We start from the raw sequence: 23,480 nt of genomic DNA on the forward strand, positions 1-23,480 counted from the left end.
AGCAAAGGTTCAGTGAAGTCCTACTGGGATTGTAACAACCCTTTCTTGTCAACGACACTGATTACAGAGAAGAGCCCTCGATACTATGTGGTGCCCAGTTCATTTATTCATCCAACAAACATTTAAGGACAGAGCAGTACACCAGGCAGCCACAGTGCCCGCCCCCTAGGCCGACACCAAGGAGGCTTCCTGAAAAAGCCAGCCAGGCTGGGACGCACAGGGAGGCAGATGCTGGCCAGGGGTGCCCCCTTCCTTGATGGAGCAGCTGGAGCTACAAACCTTGCCCGGGACGGGGTGACTGAAGGCCTGACAGTGCATCACAAGCAAGCTTTTAATACTGTCTTTGTGGGGCAGCAGATCAAGATGAACAGATATTAGTCTGAACGGTCAACTGAAATAATTTTATCTTAGTACAGAAATAGTCTGAAGGAAAGAATCAAGGGTTGGGATATTTTCTGCTTGATTTAATATGGTATTAGAGTCAGGGCCTCAAGTTCAAGCCTTTCATAGACTGGTTAGTTTTATTCAGCTCATTCTTAACAATTTCTAGGAAAAAAAAATTTATTGAATGACTGCAGTTATGAACACAAACACAAAAGTGAACAATGTCACACTTGGTCAGGTGACTCGAGAAGGCAAAAAGTAGAGAACAACATTTTTTAAGTTTAGGATTTTAAACTGTGTTCCAAGAAAAGACAGCTTAGGCCACATGAGTTCTGAGAATTCCGGGCTAACCAAAGGTAAGCACTGCTTTTTTTCTTTACTGGAAAACTCTCCAAGCCCTTACTACACTCTGAGGGGGGACAGTACACAGTGCGCCCTACAGGTATTTAGCCATGACACTCCTTTTCCAAGAATATCTTAAATGAAAATGCTCTTCAAAACACACTCGGGGTTACACCAACACAGCTAATGCAGGGCAAATCCGTCACCTCCATGCAGGGATGGGGCAGTGGGGGCGCCCGTCTCAAAGCAGTAGTTATCAAGTGTCTTTAAAGCTAGCATATGACTCCACAAATAAAATATAACTATATACATGCACTGAAATAGCTTACTGAATTATGCTCACATGTAGGAATAAAACACGAATATTGGGCTAACCATATAAGGATGACTTGTACAATTCCCATTATGATACACACGCTGTGAAATTACTAAATTAAATAAAATGAATTTTGAAAAATCGTAACATGGTCACTTATCTTACTGTGTCCCTCAGAATCATTAAATTTTAGGATTGAAATTTTGTTCTTACATTACTGTGAAATATCTCATTTAAAAATCATCTGAAGGCACTTTTGAACCTTTGGTTTTTTTCACTTGTGTTCTATCCTTAGAATAGATCCACACATAAACAAAAATCTTAAAGAACTACAAATTAACAATGAGCCACTTTTATGGCATCTAAATTACAAACCCATTCTGGATGAGTAGAGTCCAAAACAACGAAAATATTGACCAACCGGTCATGATAAATTTAATGTTAAATAGCTTTCTATCAGCTGGTGAATGTGGGCCACCTTCCACGTATTTAGGGTGGAACCACACCACGGAAGAGTCACACGGCATCGGTAAGGTGTGCACGCTGGCTGTGGGCTGTCTACAGCTGGCGTGATCGGGCCGGCACAGCAGTGAAGCCCCGCCAGGGCTGACCTCCCTCCCGAACGCCTGGGAGGGTCCAGGTGGATCGGACTCCCTCCCAGTGCAGACCAGGCGCCCGCCCACCGCCCCATCGCCCCCCTCCCCCTGTGTGTGCCACGAGGCTGGCACACTGGGCTGGTGCCGCCCCGAGGCTGTGGGAGGTGCCGGTCAGAGGGTGCAGCTCTGCCACTTGGGTAACAGGTGAATTCTCCTTAGAAAAAGCGCCAGATGAAGTAATCGGCTTGTATTTAAAAACCATCTCATGAAACAATGTTTGTCAGCCCCACCCAACACAAACACACACACCCCTCTAAGGCACAGAGTTGAAGTGATGTTCAAATTTTGATTTTTTTTTTTAATGTTTCTCCATTGCTTCATAAGTGCCTGGGAAAATTAGCTTAATCATTGAGAGAAGACTTGAATGATGTTTTAACATGTGTCAGTTTTCCAACAAGTGCATGCAGGTAATCAGACCACGTCCCTGATCCTGAGAATCTCCTATCCTGAAGCACTTTTAATAGAAGGAAGGGAACTGCAGAGGGGCCAAGGAGAGAAACAGAGACCAGTGCAAACTGGACACAACTCAAAGCTGATGGTGGAAATGGTGAGCAACTTCCTAGGCCTCCGGGATGGAACACAGAGGGGCCCTGCAGGCAGCAGGCCCCTCACCAACCCTGCAGAGGACAACTCCCAGCCTCCTCCAACAGCAGCCCCCTTAGAAGCAGCAGGGTCTGCAGCATGGACAGCACGGTGCCTCTAATTGACAGTAAGCAAACCAAACTACGGCCCCATCAGAGGAATCCGAGATACAGCCTTGTTCTGAATGCCTTGGTTCCTGAAGGCAGTAAATCAAGTGTTAACCTTTTTATCAGATGTGACTTTCTCAAAGTAGAAATGGAGAAGATAATGAACACACTCACAGTCCTGAACAAAGTCAATTTTACTGTCACTTCCTTCTCTCTCTTTTCTTTCTTCACTCCCTTGCATATGGCGCCCGCCCCTTGTAGGCTCCACTCCACGAATGTCCAGGAATGAGATTCCAGAGAACCCCCTCCCAGTTCACAGGCATTTGTCTTGCTTTTTTCAAGTTATCTCTGAGGTCTGCTCTATTCCCAAAGGGGTGTCTGGAGGCTTGAATTTGGCAGCTGACACCCAGAGCTGAAGCCACCCAGGATACCCGGGATCATACCAGCAAAACACAAGACGACAGTGCTTCCGGGCTGGTGGAAATGTTTTGCATAAATAGATCCTATTCAAAGGCACTAAGGACAAAGACCAAATTTACAAACTAAAAATAGTTTAGTTCAAGTCAATCTTTTTTTTTTTCACTGTACATTTACATTGGTTTTTGGCATCACTGGTAAATACTAAGTTTGATCCTTAAATCAGAAAGGTGAAGCGTATGGAGTTTGGCTCTGGAAGAGCCATCTATACGAAGTTTGCACTGAGGTTTCACCTACTCTAAAAAGGTCAATGTTAAAAGTAACTTACATGCGATTCCTATGAATTTTAAAAGTCAAACCTCGGTAGACTGAAAGGAAGGTGTGTCTTCATCTAAAATGGAACACTCCCAGGGGCTCGTGTAGAAATGGGAAGAGAACAATCATTAAAGGGGAAAAAAATCCATTTATAAAGAGCTCGGTGATAAAGCTAATTTACACACTGCAGGCGAGTTCTCCAGGATTCAGAGACTGTGAGTCCAGCAAATCTAGGTGGCAATAAATGCTTAACGATAGACTACTTTGCTCCTATAAAAAATTCACTCACATCTTATTGGAGGCAGAATTCTAAGACGCCCCTGTGATCTCCACCTCCTGACCGTGGGGAACCTGCGACTCCCCGCCAGCAGAGCCTGGCAAACCTAGAGGGATTTCACAGGTGTGACGAAAGGGCCCACATCAGTCGGTTTTGAGATACTCTGGGGGCGATTATAGTCTGTTGGTGCGACTTAATCGGGGCTGGTGAGGAGGGTGTGGGCCCTCTCTGGGGGCAGCCGTAAGGGAGCAGGCAAGCACAGAGACGCCCACCAAGGTCAGGAGCCGCGGGCAGCCTGCAGGGGCCAAAGGCAGCCGGGCAACAGCTGGCGAGAACTGAAGCCCAGGATCCCACAGCTGCCTGGCGGGGTACTGTGCCCACAATCCAAGGGGACTCCAAGTTCAAAGCTGATTCTTCCCCAGTCAAGGCTCCAGATGAGAAGGTAGTCCGGACACCTGACTGTGGCCTGGAGCAGAGGAGCCAGAGAAGCTTCAACTCAAAATCTGAGTCATAGGAGCTGGAGGAGAAGAAAACCGTATTTTTTCAAGCCACAAAATCTGCGGCCACTCATTATGCAGCAATAGACAATGTGTACCTTACAATCCTCTGCAACTCACATCTGACGTTTCTTCAGTCTTTCTCTCCCATCCAGGACACACACACACACATACACACCCCCACTACTTCCATGCCAGACGTTTCTCTGTCCACATAAGGACAGACAGCACAGCAGGACTCCCTTGTCCCTCTGTGACTCTACTCTGCTGAGGTCACGCTGAGCCCATCTGTGCCAAGCACTGTTCCGGGCTCACAACCACCTCATGAAGTTATCTCCACTTTAACTAGAGGAGACTAATACACTAGTCCAAAGTCACAAAAAGCTGGTTATAAGAAGAGTCAGGAGTCAACCCTGAGACGCAACCTCTCTGCAGAGCCCACGTCTCAGCCATCACACCCACTCCCTGATCCCTGCAGCTCGCCCATTCCTGCTGAGGGCTCCTCACGGAGGAGAAGTTGTGATGACGAGGAGAGCTGGGTGCGAGGTAAGAGCCGGACGGGGGGACCCACTCTGAGTGGAAGGACCCAGATGAAACAAAGGGTGTAGCCGTGACAGGCAGGAGCCTGACGTTGCGCTAGACAGTTAACTAGCACGGAAACCATCACGGGACGACTTTAAAAGAAAATCTTTGTGCCAATTAAAAGAAAAGAAAAAGAAAAGAAACGAAACTGCACTACAAGCAACATTAAAGGTTTCTGATACTTATTTTAAAATGAAGTCTACTGCACCTTAGAAACAGGCAGTTCAACACTTAAAGGGGACTGTCCCCACGACTCCTTCCAGCTGGAACTACACATGAAACAGAAGATACCAGCACAATTAAGTATTTTATAAACACTGCTGAGGGGTCAGAAAGAGGGAGGTTCATTCACTAATAACGCCGTAATAAACAAACAGCAATGTTACGCAACTGAGAAAATTATTATAATTGAATCTACACAGCTGGGCAAGAACAGAAGCCTGCTTATGTATATTAGCTCCCAAATACTTTGCGTGGGTAGGTTTTAGTTTTAGAACTGCTTCAGATCTGAGATCCTTTTACAGTCAGATTTTTTTTGTTTTCTCTTAACCGAATCCAATTCCACAATGACAACTGCGGAAGAGAAAAGCATTTAATGAACTTCCCCACCAGTTCTTTGCTGCTGTTTGTACTGCAGAGGGACAAGACTGTGCAGAGTGGTTAGGAGGTTAAACTTTCTTGCGATGTGCTCATTTCAGATCTCTTCCAGGGACGTTTTATCCTGTTTGTGCACAGCAATATGAATAATGAATGACTGTCAGTGAGGAGCACCCTGGAGGAAAGGCCAGAACAAAGCGGCTTTTCACATTTTAACACTGGACTCCCACTGTGTTCTCAGAGTTTCCTTCCCACCTTGATATTCTCCCTTTGCAGAAGATGGGCAGAGGAACACTGCCAATTACCAAACGTAAGTTTACACACATGTGCCTAAAAGGGACAAAAGAGTGAGACTAGCATATTCCCCTTGAATTGTTGGAGTCACAACGTTAGAATCAGAGAAACGTCATTTCTCTCTTGGGTTCAAGAACGAGCTTGGTGAAAATCCACCATCCTGCCATCACTTAAATGTAGTTAAAATACAAACCCAAACAAAACAAGTCTCTTTTCAGACAGTATGCTTGCTAGATATTTCCCTCATGACTACGTGAGTGTTTTTCTTAATTAAATGACTAAATCTGAACAAATCTGTGATCTAGGTCAAGTTCCCGTCTACATAAAACCTAACTAACTTCAAACACAAGTGGATGATTAGCTAACCACCGGGGCAGAGGTACCAATGTATCTTCCACGGGCACACGTTTTACATCAATGATATCTATTTTTATGAGATAAAAGTACTAAAGCTTTAATGGTGGCAATTAAAACAGCCACGAGTTTGAGTAGCTCGATGGCTGAGTCACAGACCTTTTACCTATAATGGGATCCATTATATCCCTGAACTCAGTGTGAGGGAGCAAAAGAGGAACAGACTTTTAAACACGGTGGTGGTACAGCAGCACTCTCTCAGCTAAGCTGTCCCCGATCGCACGCCCCACGGCTCGCCCCGCAGCTCAACCTCAGCGTCCATCCAAGCAGCCTTCTCCACAGTCCTCAGGCGCTTGGGTCTATTTGGAAATATCTGAACCATCTGAAAATGCTGCAAAGACGCTATTATGTAACAATTTGTATTTGAGTAATTTGTTCCCATTTTTTAACTTGTTTATATTTAAAAATTCATCACTTTTTTGGAAAAAGCACAATTTCAGATGACTTCTGACAAAAATATCATTTATGCCTAAAATATAAATATTTATATTCTGATATTCTCTTTTAAAACATAATTTAGGGGGATGAATCAGAATATCTCTGTTCATGATGGTGTGTTTGAGCAATACTTATGTATGAACATCGTCGAACAAAGGAGTGGGGCTTTTTTCGTGATAGTTTAACATTGTTATTATTCAAAAGTCTTGGGATAACAGCTCTGTAGTTGTAAAACTTAATAATCATCTAACACTAACCACTTCTCTAATTTAAGAACCCTAAAGATTTTCTCTTTTGCTTTGCTTCTATGATAGTAAATTCAAAAATACAAATAGGAATTATCTTGGGACAATCTCACAAGTGTTTGTGTTTGCTACCATCATCGTCCCCAGGGAGAGCTGGCAAACAGGAAACAGCACGCAGAAAGGATTTACCCTGGACCAGGAAGGACCCAGCTAACAGGAATGGGGGCACACGGAGTGGCCTGAAGGCAGTGGCAGCCCCCGGGGGCTGATGTGAGTGTGCGCCCCGACCCAGTACACTCGCATTAGACAGGGTGTGCCAGGGGCTCACCTGGGTGCATCGCTCTCTCTGTATTGGCAGCGCCTCTGTGATAAGTTACCTGAAGCAGGAACAGGAGGATGGCCTGGAGGATTCACTATGAGGTTAGGGTCTGCACATTTTCGGGGTGGGGGGGGCGGTTAACAATCACGTGCAAAGACAACTGTCTCAAGACGCCTCCACTGCCTGTCTCTAAGATGAAGACGCAGGTGAGCTGGCCTGGAAGACTTCAAACTCTGACACACTATAGTTTGATATTCTCTACTGTTAAAACGTCACTTCAGCCCTGCTTAAACATAACTACCCCACATGTCTAAAAAGAAATGAGTATTTAGAAAGCGAACTGGGACAAGAAGATAATTCCAGAGGGAAATATCAAGGGAGTTTCTGAGATAAACACAAAAAATAAATAAAACTGATTTTTAAATCTACAATAGAAAGTGCAAAATTAAATGAGATACACCAGAATTAGAAATACAAATAAAAACACAATCTACTTTTCCCACTGATAAAAAGGAAAACTTTCAGAAGTGCATTGCAATAATTCATAATCTTATTTAGACATCTAACTAACATCTACTAAGGTTTTCTCCCAGTAAGTTTAGTTTCTGCTCAATACAGCGTGTCACAATATTTACTAAACATCTCAGCAGGCACTGAATAATGATACTTAGGTAGAAAAATTCATTCAGGTTTGTGATTCTCTTAAGTCACATTTCCACACCAAATAAACCACAGGGAGGTGACAGGGAAGGGAAGGAAGAAAGGTGAGGCAGGAAGGACAGAAGCAGGTGTCATTCCCAGGAGCCCCAGGACCTCGAGAAGGTGTGCACACAAGGGACGTCTTCTACCCAGGGAAGGTCTGCTGAGACCTTTGGAGAGAGGCAGTGGTGACTTCAGGGAGGCAGGGACAGGGACCCCTCATGGCACAGCTGAGGGCGGGCAGCAGGGGCACACGTATGCTCACCACTCGAGAGCCAGGCGACACCGGCGGGGCACACCGCGTGGGCCCCACCCAGACACCCCTAGAGCGACACTCCTCAAAATGGCCATGTACACGCAGTCGGCCTCACAGACGACTTCAGCGTCGAAAGCTTCCAGGCTTCCCTCCTCCCTGCTCTGGACCTGCCTCCCGCCTCCCTTTCCACACTTCCCTCCACCTTCGACACCCTCCACTCAACTCAGGTTCTCAGTCACCGAGCCCTTCCCAACCCCACATCCTCCCCCAGCTCTCGTCACCTGTCTTTATTCCCCTTTTGAGCCGGATCCTCAGAAGAGTGGCGATATTTGCTGCCTTCCTCCTAACAGATAGCGCTCTGAGGAACCACACAGCGGTCCAGCAGAGCAGCCCCTCCCTCTCTGCTCCTGACCCATCAGCAGGTGCGGCTTCTTCGCGACCTCCCTCCTCCTGCCTTTCTGCACTGGCTTCCTGTCACCTTCTTGACCTGTCACTTCTGAGGTGCTCCCAGGCTTCACGCCTGGATCGCAGCTCTGTGCTTCCTCCCTCAGCAGGTGCCACTGCTCTGACCCCCACCCATCCATAGGCCCACGATTCCCCAAGCTCCTTCTCGAGCCCAGGCAGCTCCCCTGAACTCTACACTCCCCTGCACAACTGTCTAACAGACAAAGCCACCTGGATGCAGGCATCTCTCACTCAATGAGTTCCAAAACAAATTCTTGATTTCTCTACCAAACTTCATCTCCATAAACTGTTACTCCACCAGCAGCGAAGCCAAAAACGTGGAGTCACCCCTGACCCTCCACTTAGCCTCATGTACCTTTTTCAGCCCAATATGTAAATCCTGTCGGATCTGACTTTAACAAAGACAGGAAATACCCGCTAATGACCTCTCCCACGCCGCCCTGTCCAAGCACCACGAGACCTTACCCGGACTCCCACCACAGCCTCTATAACTGACCCCAGTCTCTAGCCTTGCCCTCCTCCAAGGTCTATTCGCTACGCAGTCTGAGTGATCCTTTAAAAGTGTAAATCAGATCATGTCACATCTCAATCCAAAACCTCTAGAACCTTCTCGTTTCATTCACAGTAAAATCTAAATTCCTCCCCTTAGCCTACAAGGCCTCAAATGAAATGGACACCTGCTACCTCCCTAACCTCATCTCCTACAACCCCCACTCCCGCTCTCTTCCACTCACACCACGTTAGTCCCTTGCGTATTGTGAAACAACAACAAAGGGCAAAAGCCCCTCTACCTCAGGGCCTTTGCACAGGCCACCTCTGTCCTCAGAGCTCTTCCCTCAAATTCCTCCATAGTTTGTTTCCTTCACAAGGGCTTAGGCAGCAAGAGAGTAAAGCACATATGACAAAATGTTAACAACTGGTGGTTTTAGGTAAAGGACAAACAAGTGTTCATTGCATTATTCCTTCAAATTTTCTGTAGACTTAAAATTTTTCAAAAATCAAAGTGGAAGGGGGAAAACCTCTTTCCTACCTCAAAAATTACTCCCTCTGTACCTTGTCTCTGACATTCTTCCCTCACCGGCCATTTCTTGACTCTCTTCTCCCCTCTGTGTCCCCCAGGAGGCCATGTCCACATGAAGGACTCTCGCAGACCCAGATGCTCAGCGAACCGAGACCAGGTGTGTCGCCGGCACCTCAAGATTGGGACGCCAAAAACCACAGTCATTCTCCTCCGCCAACAACCTTGCGTTCCCACCTTGGTTAAAGTCTCTGTGATTCCCGTCACCCACCCCTGCCCTCCCTCACTCTCACTGGCACTTAAGACCCGTCTCTCCCCCGCCCACGTTCTCCAGCCCAGGTCTGTCTTCCTCCCACGGGGCTCGCCTTCATCATTGTACTTTCTGTATCGTAGCAAAGAGACGACCCTAAAATGCCCCCCACCTCTGCTGCTTTTGTGTACTTATCAGTGACTCCCCATCAACTACACTTAAACCGAGGCGCTCGGCGTGGCTGCCCTCCCACCTCGTGTCTGCTCCTCTCCACCACACATGCTGGCCCCGCAGGCGGACGGCCACAGTCACATGAGGACATTGAGCTCTTTCCAACTTACTGCCTGTGTACGAGTCACTCCTCCTGCCTGGACTCCCTCCTCCCAGTTAAATCCTACTCCAACTGCAAAACTCAACCAAAACCTCCTCCTGAGGCCTTCCTTGATCTCTCCAGGTAGAGTCGAATACTCTCACAAGGCTAAGTAACATTTATCACATTGCTTGGCTATTTCCTACTAGATGCTTCTAGCCCTCTGGACTATGAGCCTCTGAAAGACTGCTTTTATATATACAGGGGCATACAGACACAGGTAACCTTTGAACACGGATTTGAACCGTCCAGGTCCATTTATACAAGGTTTTTTTTTTTTTTTCCCAACAGTAAGTATTATGGTACGACACGACCGAGGTAGGCTGACTCTGAAGATGCAGACCCATGGATGCAGAGGAACCATGCACACCCAGTGGACCAATACACATTATACTCAGATTTTCCACCATGCAGAAGATGGGTGCCCCTGGCGCCCTGGTTGCTCATGGGTCAGCTGTTTACAGGAGGATACATACACGTACAGAAATGTGTGTGTCTGTGTACCTGCCCGACACCTAACACGGGGACTGATACATACGCAGGCCTAGTATTTATTGATGGAATATCAAAATCTCCCCAAGCCCACTTCAAATGTTAGCACAGACGTCACACGTCCAGCCTCTGCCCTGACCACACGTGCGTGCTCCTGCGGCCTTGTTCACTTGCACCCTGCTGTAGCTGTGTCCCCAAGGTGCCCAGAGGGTGGAACCAGTAAGCGCACATGTAAATGAGCTCACATTTTACTGACTGGTCCACAGCCATGCTGAAACATCTCCTGTCCTGTGAAAGCACCATGTTCTGCCGTGTGTCTGCACAAGTGTCTCCTCCATCACTCCTCTTCCCCTGCCTCAAGTAGCACCTTTCCTCCCGGCCCGACAAGTAATTAAGTTGCAATTTCTACTCCCAGACAAGTCCGCATTTCTCTCTTCTCGTTGTGGTTATATCACTGTATAACTGGGATTTTTTTTTTAAGGGGAGAAAAGCTTCTTTTTATACCTCCACGTCCTCACAGTGGCCGGCACAGTATACACTCTCAACAATGCCGTGAACTGAGTGAGCGAAGGAAGAATGGACGAGTGGATGGGTGTATGGAAGGATGAGGTTCTCACCTCATCTCTGAACATCCTTAAAGAGGACTCGACAGGCACAAATGCTATGTGGTCCCTCTGCTATGAATGGATTACCATCACTCATCCCATTCCCAACAAACGTGCTCCCAGGAAAGAGACCTAGACAGAGTTCTCAGAATTTGACCTCCAAAACTAAAAGGTACAGACCTTTTCAAGTAATTGCTGAACTACACCGATCATGTATTTCTATCTAAAATGGCTTATAATTAAAAATAATAATAATAAATGGCTTATAATTTTCCTGTGTGTAAATTTTTTTTAAAAAAACCATTAAAATTCTAATAATGTTGAACTGTGGAACACTTCAGTTGCTTTAGATGGAAGGTTAAGGCACGTTTGCAAATTCTGACACACGTATGCTTCTCTTTCTGGCTCTGACCACAGCCCGTCCATCCAGGGCATGGGGGGTGGTCATCCCTCTTCCACTGAAGCCCAAGAAGAGAGCCCTGGAGCCAAAGACAGGTGCCTGAGTCAGGGGTCAGCTGGGGATGGACAGGCCCCCAGGTCATGAAGCCCTAGACGAGGCTCCGTAACCCACAGCCCAGCCCAAGCTCAAACCCCAGAACTTAACTCACCATCTGATCTCCTGCCCTCCACTGCTGACCACAAACACACCAAAAAAACCTGTTCTTTTTCCTGATTTCTCCCACCTATCTGTGAGGCCACCACTCACCCACCTGGTAAGCGATGTGGTGGCCCAGGTCCACCTCCTCGATGCACCACCCCGGCCCTGCGCCCTGCCAGGCTCCGGGGCACTGGAAGTGTGGCCGGTCTGAACTGAGAGCCACTCCAAGTACAACCCACACCACATCTCCAAGACTTAGGGGAAAAAATGTGAACTATCTTGTTGATGTTTTTGTGTTAAATATTGCTTGTTGAAAGGATATTCAATTATTATATGCTGAAACGATATTTTGGATATATTACATTAAATATGTTAAAATGAATTTCACTGTTTCTTTTTGCTTTTTAACATGGTGACTAGACAATTTTCCATACCTGTGTTCAGTTTCTTTGCTGGCCTCCCCCTTGCTGTCTGGTCTTCACCCGCCCCCCAGAGAGTCCTCCAGGTTGCTGCCCTGTGACCCTCAGATCTGGCTGGCTCCCACCCATCAGGTACAGTTCAGTCCAGGAGACACCCCTTCCAGCAGGAGGACCCTCGCTATCACTCTCCCCACCCTCCCAGAACACCTCTTCATGATGTAACACAGGCTGGATGAACACCTGAGGAATGTACGTGCCCGGCACAGGGGCCACCGCACAGAAGATGACGGGATGGACAGGAAGCCTCACCTCACTCAACGCAGCACACAGTGGGGGGCGACAGACTATTTTAGCAAAACTGTGTCTCAGGCACAGTAGTAACATAATACTGAGGCATGAACAGCGGGAGTCCTTTACAGACACGACACTGTGCCCCAGACACGGTTCTAAGCACACCACGTGTATTCTCTCACTTAGTCCTCCTAATCACACTATTAGACAGGGACTGGTGTGATTCCCATCGCAGAGGTAAGAAAACTGAGGCCCAGAAAAGCTATGCAATTCACCCAAGGTCATCAGCAACAAAGTGACAGAACCAGGACCCCGAGGCCACGCTCCTCAATGCTGTGCCGGGCTGCCCTCCAGGATGGGCCATCACAACGCGGAGAAGGCACAGCCCACTGCGGGGCACAGAGGGGCAGCCAAGACCCCACAACTGCTGGGCTCAGAGCGAGTGATCCCTAAACCACAGGTGAATGTTCTTGACCAAAAGCCCTGGGGTGAGAAGGCTTGGGAAAACTACGATTAGTCCACTGTGTCTGGGGAGGAGAGAACGGGGAGCAGGCAGCAAAGGTAGGGCTTCATTCATTTGTGGCTGAAGAAGGGACTTTTCTAGAGAACCTGCACAGAATCCGTTTAGCACAAGACAGGCTGACCCAGAAGTTGGATGAAGGATGGGCCAAAAATGGCGCTTCCCACGACACCTGGATGGTAAGAGAAGGGGGTCCTGAAGTCCTCAGTCCTTGTCCGATGAGCCCAGCCAGAAGCTCCCCATCCTCACCAAAGGGAAACCTAGATCTCTAGGAGAAATTCCAGCAGCTAAGGGCTTCTGAAGATTTTCACTAATTTTATCCAACTGAGACGTACAGCGAGACTTTAAAAATTTTTCTGATTACAAGATTGTACAGTAGAAATTTTATAAAACCATCAGTGTAAGCATTTCCCCAAGAGTACGTGGCAAGTGGACCAACAGGGATTCAAAGTAACCCAAAATGCACATCTTCCTTAATCATCAGAATTTCTGCTTAAGGGTTTGGGGCAGGAGGGAGTTAGATAATTAAATAGCTAAGCAAACGAGAGGTATCTGAGTGGACTGCAAACTTCACATTCATTGTAAAGACAAAATGTGAGATTTAGAAGAAAAGCTTATCTTGCCAATTCAAGTAACAACACAGACCCCCCTCCCCCAACACACACACACACTCATTCTTTTTTTACTTAGTGATGGCAGATGGTAGGAAAGTGGGACAAGCAATATGCAAAGATTTCGGCTGGTGCTGGGAAGCACAGTGATTTTTGTTCTTCAAGTGGACATCCTCCCATAAATATCTTCGTAAGCTCTAAGACTGGTTATTTTCTACAGTGTGAAGATGGCATCCGCTGGAGGAAGGAGTAGAGACTGAAAGTCAGTTGAGTCTTGGTCCTAATACTGGTCTCAGCACCAACTCACAGCAACTGTTTTATCACTAGCCCCCCCTGCCGCACTCAATCGACCTCCGCGTGTTTGCCACGGCAAGCCCTGCGCGACATGCCTACATACCTCCTCTCCTAAGATTACAAGTCTGGGGAGTTTACAGGGGGTTTCTCACTCATCTTGTATCTCGGGAGCCAATACAGCCTGGTACACGGTAGCTGCTAAGTGATGCAATTACCACCTCTTGGTGAACTGCTACCTCGAATTCAGAATTCTGCTAAAATTTAACAACTGAAAAGTTATGTTGGCGAGAAGCATACAAGAGCATGAAAAAGGTTGACCTTTAAGACTGAAACTGGGAAGAGTCAGCCCTCAGCTGCCTGGAGGAGTGTGCAGCATCTGGCACCACCCGCCCCTCCCTGCTGGCAACTCCTTCCTCCCTGGGCTCCAGGACGGGCCATGGGGTGATGTCCCCGTCCTGACTCCTCTTCTCATCCACTGTACTTATTGTCCCGGATCCTCAGATCCAGCGCACTAGAATGACGGGCTGCGCAGGGCCCCAGCCCCACTTCTCTCTCCCAGCCACCTGCTCTAAGTGACTTCATCAAGGCGATGGCAGAATGAACCATTTACACCATGCCATCTCTTGAATTCAAACCTCCAGCCCAACTCCTCCCCTCAACCCCTGCATCCAACTGCCTACCTGAAATCTCCACGTGCATCCAGTAAGCACCCAAAGTAACTTGTCTCAAGCAAAGTTGAGTTTCCTGCCCTGACCTGCACCCCCTGGTCTTCCCACTGCTCAGGCCAGAACCTTGATGTCTCATCTCACAGATCTCATTTCCAACCCATCAGCAAAAACCGTCAATGCCACCTCAAAATCTGCGACCTCTTCCTATTGCCACCACCCCAGTCCAAGCCACCATTCTATCCTACCTGATCGACTGTCCTCTTCTGTTCCTCACAGAGCAGAGCAGGTGGAGTCTGCGGAAATGCACAATACATCCCGCCACTCATGCTCAGAACCTTTCGATAGCTTTCCAGCTCATTCAGGGTAAAATTCAAGCTCCTTACTACAGCCCACAATACCCTACGTGATCTGACCCCTTTTACTCTTCCTACCAAAGCCCCTGTCACTCTCTACCCTACCTACTCACCATACTCCAAACACACTGGCTTCTCTGCTGCCCCTCAGACACACCAGGCACACTCTTGCCTCAGGGCCTTTGCACAGGCTACACTCTCTTCCACCAGATGTCTACACAACTGGCTCCCTTTATTTATTTGGGTTTCCTGCTCAGGGTCCCCTCCCAAAGAGGAGTCTCTCAGCAGCAAAGAGTTTCAGTAAGAAATCTCAGAGGGGGCAGTGCCTGGGGACAAACGCCTGTTGAGTGAGAGGATGGTCATGCAGATGAACATATTTTAATGTATTTATTCAAACTAAAAAATTAAAATCAGGACTTTAAAAACTTTTTGTTTCAGAAGTCTTTTAGAGGATGGAAAACTCTGAACACCACTTCTGTATCAGTTACGACTCTGGAATCCCGCTATCAGATACAAGAGTCACTAGCCAAATATGGCTATTTAAATTTAAATTGGTTAAAATTTAGTAAAATTTAAAATGTAGTTGCTCGGTCCCACCAGCCATGTTTCAAGTGTTCATAACCACACGTGGCTACAGACGGCCGCAATGAACGTGCATAAACCACTCCATCCTCCCAGAAAGCCCTCTGGACAACATGCTCTGGAGTCTCCACCAGCTGCTTGATGGAAGACCTTTGTTTCTGGATTAATCTAACATCACTTTGACCGCTCCCAGTGCCACCAGAAGGTGAGAAGTTTTCATCCACATGACAACACACACAGTAGGAACCTAAGTTTCAAAACAGAGGGTTCCCCTACAATCCTCTTTTCTGGTTTCCAGAGAACAGGGCTCTTGCCCTCCACCATTAAGATACAAAATTCGTACTTCAGATTTTTTTTTTTAACTGAGTTGAGAGTCACCAGCATAAAATTAACTATTTCAAGGTGACTAATTCAGTGGCATTTAGTATATTCACAAAAACTGAGACTCCTGATGATCTGAAGAACCGTCAAATCATCTTCTATCAAGGCCCTACCCACGACCTAGTTAACAGGCCAAGCGTCTCGGGGAGCTCACCGAAGGTACGCAACCCGCCCCGTCAGGCATCGTCGGCCCACTTACTTTACCAAGCAGCCTCTCTGGGGGCATCACCCAGCCCAGACCAACGCCGCCCTCCCCGGACAGCCTTCCCGTGCGGCCCTGCGCTTCACATCCTCAGAGGGGATCATCGAGGGTCAGGGAAGGAACTACCAGGTGAGAAACAAACAAAAACCCCAAAATACTTCCACACTTGTTGTAGAACTACTCAAGAAAAGCACCTCCTCCATATGAAATACACCACACAAAATTTCTCTTAGGATTTCATGCCGGGGGAAAAAAATCTCTATGAGGTTTAAAAGGAAAATTTCCTTCTTTCTGGTGATGAGAATTATCCGTCTGCCCTGCACACTCACCAGGAAGCTCAGAATATAATTCAACACTCAGTCCCAGCAACCAAGGCCGTAATTAGCACATTTCCTTGTGCTTCCATTTCAGAACCCGATTTCCTGTTTCTAATTCATTCATTCATACAAACACACATGCACGCACACACATGTCCTTTTGTCTGAATGTCTCAAATCCTTTTTGGAAAAATATCAACTGAGGACTACCGCTAAGGTTTCTATTTAGTTCTGTTTATCCTCTGCCACTAATCTTACTATAAAATGTGGAAATAACAGTATCAATCTTCATATAGGATTAATTCACCCTAAAGTAACATCTTGTAACAACTGGTGCCCCCTGCTCATCTTCAAGGCTGAATAAAGGCAAGTCCCATCCGATGAAGAGATCCACACGGGTGCACGTGCCTGTGGGCACGGGAAAGGCGTGGCCTAGGAGACCGATCAGCAAGACGGAGCTGACAGCCGTTAAGCACTTGAGAGAGTATTTTGAAATTTCTTTTTCCAGGAATGAGGTGACCGAATTTAATATTAAATTATGAAAAATCTTTTTCAGGGAAAACAAAAAAACTAATTTTATCCACTGAATTAACAGCTTTTTAACTTATGAAACCAAATAACAGTGAACATTTTATATTTGTAGCTGGAATGTCTTTGCGGAAAAAAAAATTTAAACAACAACTTTCTGAAATATCACTAATCCTTTAAAACAAGACACCCTCCTCACGTCACTAAAGATAGCACACTGTGTTATGCAGCAATTGGTTGGAACACAGCAAAGGTTTATTACGAAAACACCGAAGTGAACCGCGTCGGCGGGGCCCGGTGTGCAGGGGTGCCCACATCCCATCACTACTGAGCGGAACCAAAGGACGCCCTGCGCCCATGGGTTTAGGACCATCTGGTAAGAGGTGAGAGAGAAGGAAATGTGAAATACAGAGCTGACAGTGGCTACACACTCGACATAACACTGTCCTCTCTAGATCTTCCTGTTACATCTTATTTTCCCGTGATTCAAATAACGTGTCTTGTTGGGTTATACACACTGAACTGTCCAACATGTAAGCCAGTAGCCACATATGGCTATTTAAATTTAAATGAACTACAATGAACGTGTCATTCCTCAGTCCGGCCACCCTCGTTTCAGGCACTCAAGACCCTGTATGGCCAGTGGCCACCGCACTGGGCAGAGTAAATGGGGAACATTCTCATCATCACACAAAGGTCACAGACAGCACCGGGTTATATGTCCCCTACAAACACATTACTCTTGAACAAATGACTTGGAAAACACTAGACACGTTCTAACAAACTTCACTACACGGCTAAGGATATTTAGGGGTTTTTTTTTCCCCACCTAAACCTTGAATTAAATGAAAGTCTAGGACAGGCCTGGATTGCAACCACTCTAGAGTTCTCCCCTAATACAAAGGGAGCATTTCATTTTATACAGATTGTAGATTACGGTTTAATAAGGTAATATATACAAACACTGCCCGTGACATTTGAGAAATATATTTTATCTGGACATTAGATAAAAAGACATTTCCATTTAATTTTATTTCAATCTCATTTCTCAACCAAGAATTTTATTCAAAAGTAAAGAACTGTGGTGCACAAATTCTGCAGATGATAAGCCAAAGGGCCCTTCCCTTATATCCAAATTGGAGCAAAGATGTAACTGTGATCTTCCCTACAGAGTAAGACTCGGGCTCCAGCCTCTTCCAGCTCTGAAGCTCTATAGCTCTAAACAGCAAACTTTAAAAAGCAGCAACAGTGTTACAAGTTACATAAAAATTATTTCCAGAGGAGGATACAGCCCTGTGGTAGAGCGCATGCTTAGCGCACATGAGGCCCTGGACTCAACCCTCAGTACCTCCATCAAAAAAAAAAATTTTTTTTTATTTGTTTCCAAAATTGCAGACTTCATATACTCAGAAGTGTGAATTACCTTCTTTGGCAACATTTTAACAATTTAGCTACTAAATCAAACTACAACATAGCACAGAGAACTATATTCGATATCTTGTAGTAGCTTATGGTGAAAAAGAATATGAAAACGAATATATGTATATTCACGTATGACTGAAGCACTGTGCTATACACCAGAAATTGACACAGCATTGTAAACTGACTATATTTCAATACAAAAAAGAAAATTTAAAAAGTTTTTTTAAATAAAAATTCAAAAAAAATCATACTACAGCAAACCATTCTATTTCTTTTGTGACTGTCTCACTTTAAAATATGAAGTCACTTTTTAAAGAAAAAAAATAGATTAGGCTTAAGAAACATTAAAAAGATCATTAAGTGGATCGACCTTCACAAACCAAGTGAGTTCAAAGCTGCTGACAGTGCTACTCCCCAGGAACCCACTCACCAAACAAATCCAACATTTCAGCCCAAGGTGTGTGCGAGCACGCGGTGAAAACACAGGAAGATGTCGGCAAGAACGACGGGGTGAAGTGATCGCTGCATCTGTGGTTAGCAGCTGTAAGTTTAAATTTATATTTAACCAAGTCAAGACTTACTATATATAGGTGTATACAGAGTTCAGTGGGTTAACCTCTTGGATGCTGGAGGGAACACCAGATAACTTCCCTCGGAACACAAAACAGGATGCTGACTTCACTTTTGCAGCCTGTAGTCGCTAAAAACTCAGCGATGGTTTTCACCTTGGTTTAAACTGGGAAGGAATTAAACACTGAGAAAGAAGCTGATATTTTATAAGTAGTATCCCACTTCCTGGAGATTCGATTAAAAAGAGTTACAGCAGTAGTGTGAGGGCAATTTTTGGCACCCCTCCCGCAAATATTATGAATTTGTGTCAGCCTTATGGAGAATCTGACAAATTGGTTTTTCAAGCATTGAGATAAAACGTTGTTTTACAAAATAAGGAAATGTTTATCTACTTCGAGGCGGAGGAGTAGAAAATGGGAGAAAAATTCCAAGAGCTCATTTCAACAAGCACATTCACAATCGTAATAAAATATTTAACACTCACTGGGGGCTTACCGCATGCCACGCACTGCGCTAAAAACTTTACAGCCATTATCTCCTTTAATTCTCATAATAATCTTGTGGAATTGGTACAATTATTACCTTCAAGAAACTAAGGTTTAGGGAAGCTAAATATCCAATTTTTTGTTAAGTCAAAAGTTTTGCTAAGCAAAAAACTGGAAGAGCGAGATTCACACCCGCGGTCTTCACACCTCTGCACTGCTTCTCAGCTCTCCAGCCACCTCCTACCAGCAGAGGGACACGCAGCCCGGCAGGGACCATTAGACCCTAGAGCAGGTGTGAGGCGTCTAGAAAATGAGGGAAACTCTAAATGAAACCAGTAAACTGACACCTCTTCCCAGTAACTTATTCTTGGAACTCAGTTTACACTCGATATGAATTATTACTCTAGCATCTAATGTGGTGCGGCACTGGCAGGATTGTCACCCAAGTCTTCAATGAGGGAAACTGATTAAAACTGACCGTATACTTTGGCTTACTTTTGTTCTATAAATGACTAGTTTCTTACAGGTTTCCCCCCACCACCACCAGCACCCACTTCACCAATGACACCCTAGGCTTATTTCTTATTACCTTACTTCTATAGAAATACTGGTTGTTCACTTTCTTGCAAAAACTAAAGCTGTGAGCTTTAAGCTCGGCTCTAAAGACAGACCTTTTGCAGAATCAGACCCTGGACTATTTCCTTCCTTAAGCCAAGTCTTCTATCATCATTTCAAAGTAAGAGGGACACCAGATTGAGTCGACTTACTTAAGACACTGAGCACAAGAGCCACTGTGGCATCTGACCCCAGCAGGAAGGGTGAGTGTGCCCCAGTAACATCCCCACAGTGTGGGGGAAAACCAGTTGGAGTGAGGAGGGAAAACATTCAGAGGAACAGCTGAAATAAATAAAACTCTACCTAACTTTTTACCAAATCATCAGACGTGCCCCCTAAAGAACTCCCACTTATCGCCTTTAATCCAAGGAATGCCTTTATGCATTTCATCAGCTTTCCTTTGTGAAAATGTCTTTGCAATGTCAGAGCAGCCAGAAATGGGGTCAGCTCAGTGATGGGTCAGTTTGAAGCAACGTCAGCACATCATACTCAGTAACGGCCCCCCGTCCCCTGGCTGCCCGTGGCTCCTTACAGATTACCTGTAGATTTACAGCTCTAACTACAGAGAAGGGAGAGTAAAACTAACATGTCAAAGGGTGGGGGGCGGGTATAGCTCGGTGGTAGAACGCATGCTCAGCATGCGCGAGGTCCTGGGTTCAATCCCCAGTACCTCCATTATATAAATAAATAAATAAACAAACGAATGAATGAATGTGACTTCACCCCCTCAAAAATACGTGATGTCCCATCATTTTTTTAAAAAAGTCAAGATTAAGGTAAATTTTCCATTAGTCCCCCATGTCCATTTCCAGCAACCTCCATTGTGGTATTATAGTTTGACCATTTCTTCACACTGACATTTTAAGGTATTTTTGACATTAACAGGTGTTTCTGAAAATAAACACATCATAACTCTGAATAATCCCACAATTTTATATGATTTTTTTTTCTAAATTAAAAAGAATGCTCAGGCTCTAAGAGTCCATGTAGGAGCATGACCTAAAAACTGAACTTTAATTTCAAATATTCCTACACGCAGTAAGAACTTTAAGTCTATATACTGTCCCTTCATTTGAAAGTATGTCCAGAAATATAACTTTTTAAAAAAATTTTGGATAAAGGATGATCTGAAAGTCTTTGCCTATTCACTAGCAGAGAAATCCACCCTGCTGTGGTCTGTCATGACCCCTACGGTCAGCAAGAGGCGGGGACCCCCCGGCCCACCGAACGGACGAGGACAGGATTCTTACACCAACACTGCACACCTGTCCAGCCAGCCCAGGAAGAGACAGGACGGCACAAGGTAGCATCAGCTGAGAAACTTTGAACAAAGTTTCCAACGCTGCCACCTGCACCTCCTTCAATATTCTCCAACTCTTTATGCCCAGAGCCAGAGCAAACCAACAAAACAAAATGCTCTGGGGATTAATACCTCTGACTTACAGCTTGAAACAATTATTTTTGCTTTCACCCAGTTAGCATTCAAGTCTAAGAATTCTCTTGAAATCCGTGGTACAGAATTATCTAGAGTTAAACACACAAGGCAGTGGAGGAGAACAGACCAAATTACACTACAAAACAGATCAGAAATAATCATGCTCTTTGAGGATGGGCATCAAACTGCGTGTGTCCTTCAGATAACTGCCTGGGTGCTGCCTTGGATTCAATCACTGAAATAAGCCGCAAGGAAATGCCCTCAGGCCGCACCAGACTGTCACACTCACTGGACAACCCAGGCCAGGAAACAGGCAAGCTGAATCACGAGCGCCTGTGAATCAATGTTGACTTCTGACTCTTTAAAATGGTGCCAGCACCTTGGCATTTAGCCAACTTCCTTTAAGTTCTCCACCAGAACCCTGACCCAGTGCCACAGCCCAGCCACTAGAAGGTTCTCTGGTTTTTACACTAAGTGAAAAAAAATAAAAATGAAACCTCATTCGTGGTGATGCACCATCACCTACTAAGGCTTCGCAAGGCTAAGCACAAATTCAAGTTTGCTATTGACTTCCTTCGCTGATAAAGCTGCATTCAGTAACAAAGGAAGACCAAGGGCCATCTCCCCGTGGTTACTTTGAGATTATCCACAGACTGACAGCTGTAACCACAGAGAATGGAGACCAATATTAAGATGTCAAGAGTAAGGCAAATTCTCCAAGTGAGGTCTAGTAATGCTTTTCCCCTAATTGCCCCCCCGACCCATTTCCCAGCTCTCCTCCAGCCAGCTATTGCTCTGCCTTTCCTGAATGACTGATAAAACAAAGAAGAAAGAGGAGAGAAAAGGGCGAAAGGAAAAAGAGCCGGGGGGGGGGGGGGGCACGCCATGTGTAATAATAAAAATGAAGGCTTTCTCCCTCATCCTTGGAGAACCAATTTCATCAAGAGACAAGCGTATGAGACAGAGAGGCACCCTACCGAAAGTATCCAAAACCACATGAAACTGAAATCTTGAAAATGGTTGTAATCCACCTTTCTGAGAAAAACGTTACTTTCTTCCCCCTACAGGAAAGTAGAAAGACATTCAGACAGTCTTCTTTGAAATCCAAACGAATGAGATTTCACTTCAATAATCTATTTAGGAACTGATACTGATACACACACACACACACACACACACACACACACACACACACACACACACACACACCCCTCCAACAACACACTTATTGGTGATACATTAAAAAAATCCTACTTTCCCAACCTGATAATGGGGGTGCTAACACCCGTGTTGGAGGCTGACTGTCATCATTAGACTAAACAATTTTCGGTTTATTTATATGTGCATCAAACTGATTTATGCTTTGACCTTGTTTCCAAAAGGATTTGAAGCAACCCCCGTGGAAGGAGTGCAGCCCTGCCTTGTTCAAGTGAGGCAGCCGCCAGCCACGTGGGGAGCTCACTGCCTCATGGAGATGCAGACACAGCTGCACTGAAATGAGATGGGCTCTGCCTGCAAAATACATGCTGGATCTCAAATACTTGTGTAAAACATCTTGCTGGTAATTTTTTATTCCAATTACGTGTTGGAGTAATACCCTGGATCTACTGGGCTAATTAAATATATTAATACATCATACTAGTATTTTTTTTTAATGTGGCTACTAGGAAATTTAAAATAACACGTGCAGCTGGCGTTTGTGGCTGCAATTATGTCAGCTGGACAGCAGTGGTGGAGAACTCAGTAGTCCACGAAGAAACGACGGCCAGGAGATTACGCCCAAGTACAGGACCTTCCCGCCCCCGCCCTCCACACATCACCGAGCTCCGGCCTGAACGTAGCACGTGGCACATAACAGACCTTCAATGTTTCTTTAATGGAGCTGAGTAAAGACAACCAAGGTACAAGATTAAAAAGCAGCAGCTAAAAGTGGTTTCTTAAAAGTTAAGGAAGTCCACTGGCTACCTGGGACACTTAGCAGATGGTTAATATGCAGGTTTTGAAAGCAAATTTTAAAACTACCTTCTTGTTACCGACAACAGTTTTGACAGTCACAGAAAACAATACTCTTGGAAAATAAAAGCCACTAAGATGCAAGGCGACCATTTAGTGTTCGGCTCATTTCACACTTTCAGACTGCAGGTGAAAGGACATATGGAAGAGAACGTTTTTCTCAGCTTTGCTCCTCACTTGGTATTTTCCATTTTAACCCACTGACACCCTGGCCTCCAGATAAAGCATCTCCACTCCAG

The 23,480-nt window shown here is 45.6% G+C and overlaps 1 protein-coding gene across 1 annotated transcript in view; it reads right to left on the bottom strand.

The window, feature by feature from the left end:
• The window catches only part of CHD7 (chromodomain helicase DNA binding protein 7), a 115,399-nt gene that overhangs the window by 84,010 nt on the left and 7,909 nt on the right, over positions 1 to 23,480 (bottom strand).

The sequence above is a fragment of the Camelus ferus genome, chromosome 29 (assembly GCF_009834535.1).
Source record: "Camelus ferus isolate YT-003-E chromosome 29, BCGSAC_Cfer_1.0, whole genome shotgun sequence".
In the NCBI taxonomy this organism is placed as follows: domain Eukaryota; kingdom Metazoa; phylum Chordata; class Mammalia; order Artiodactyla; family Camelidae; genus Camelus; species Camelus ferus.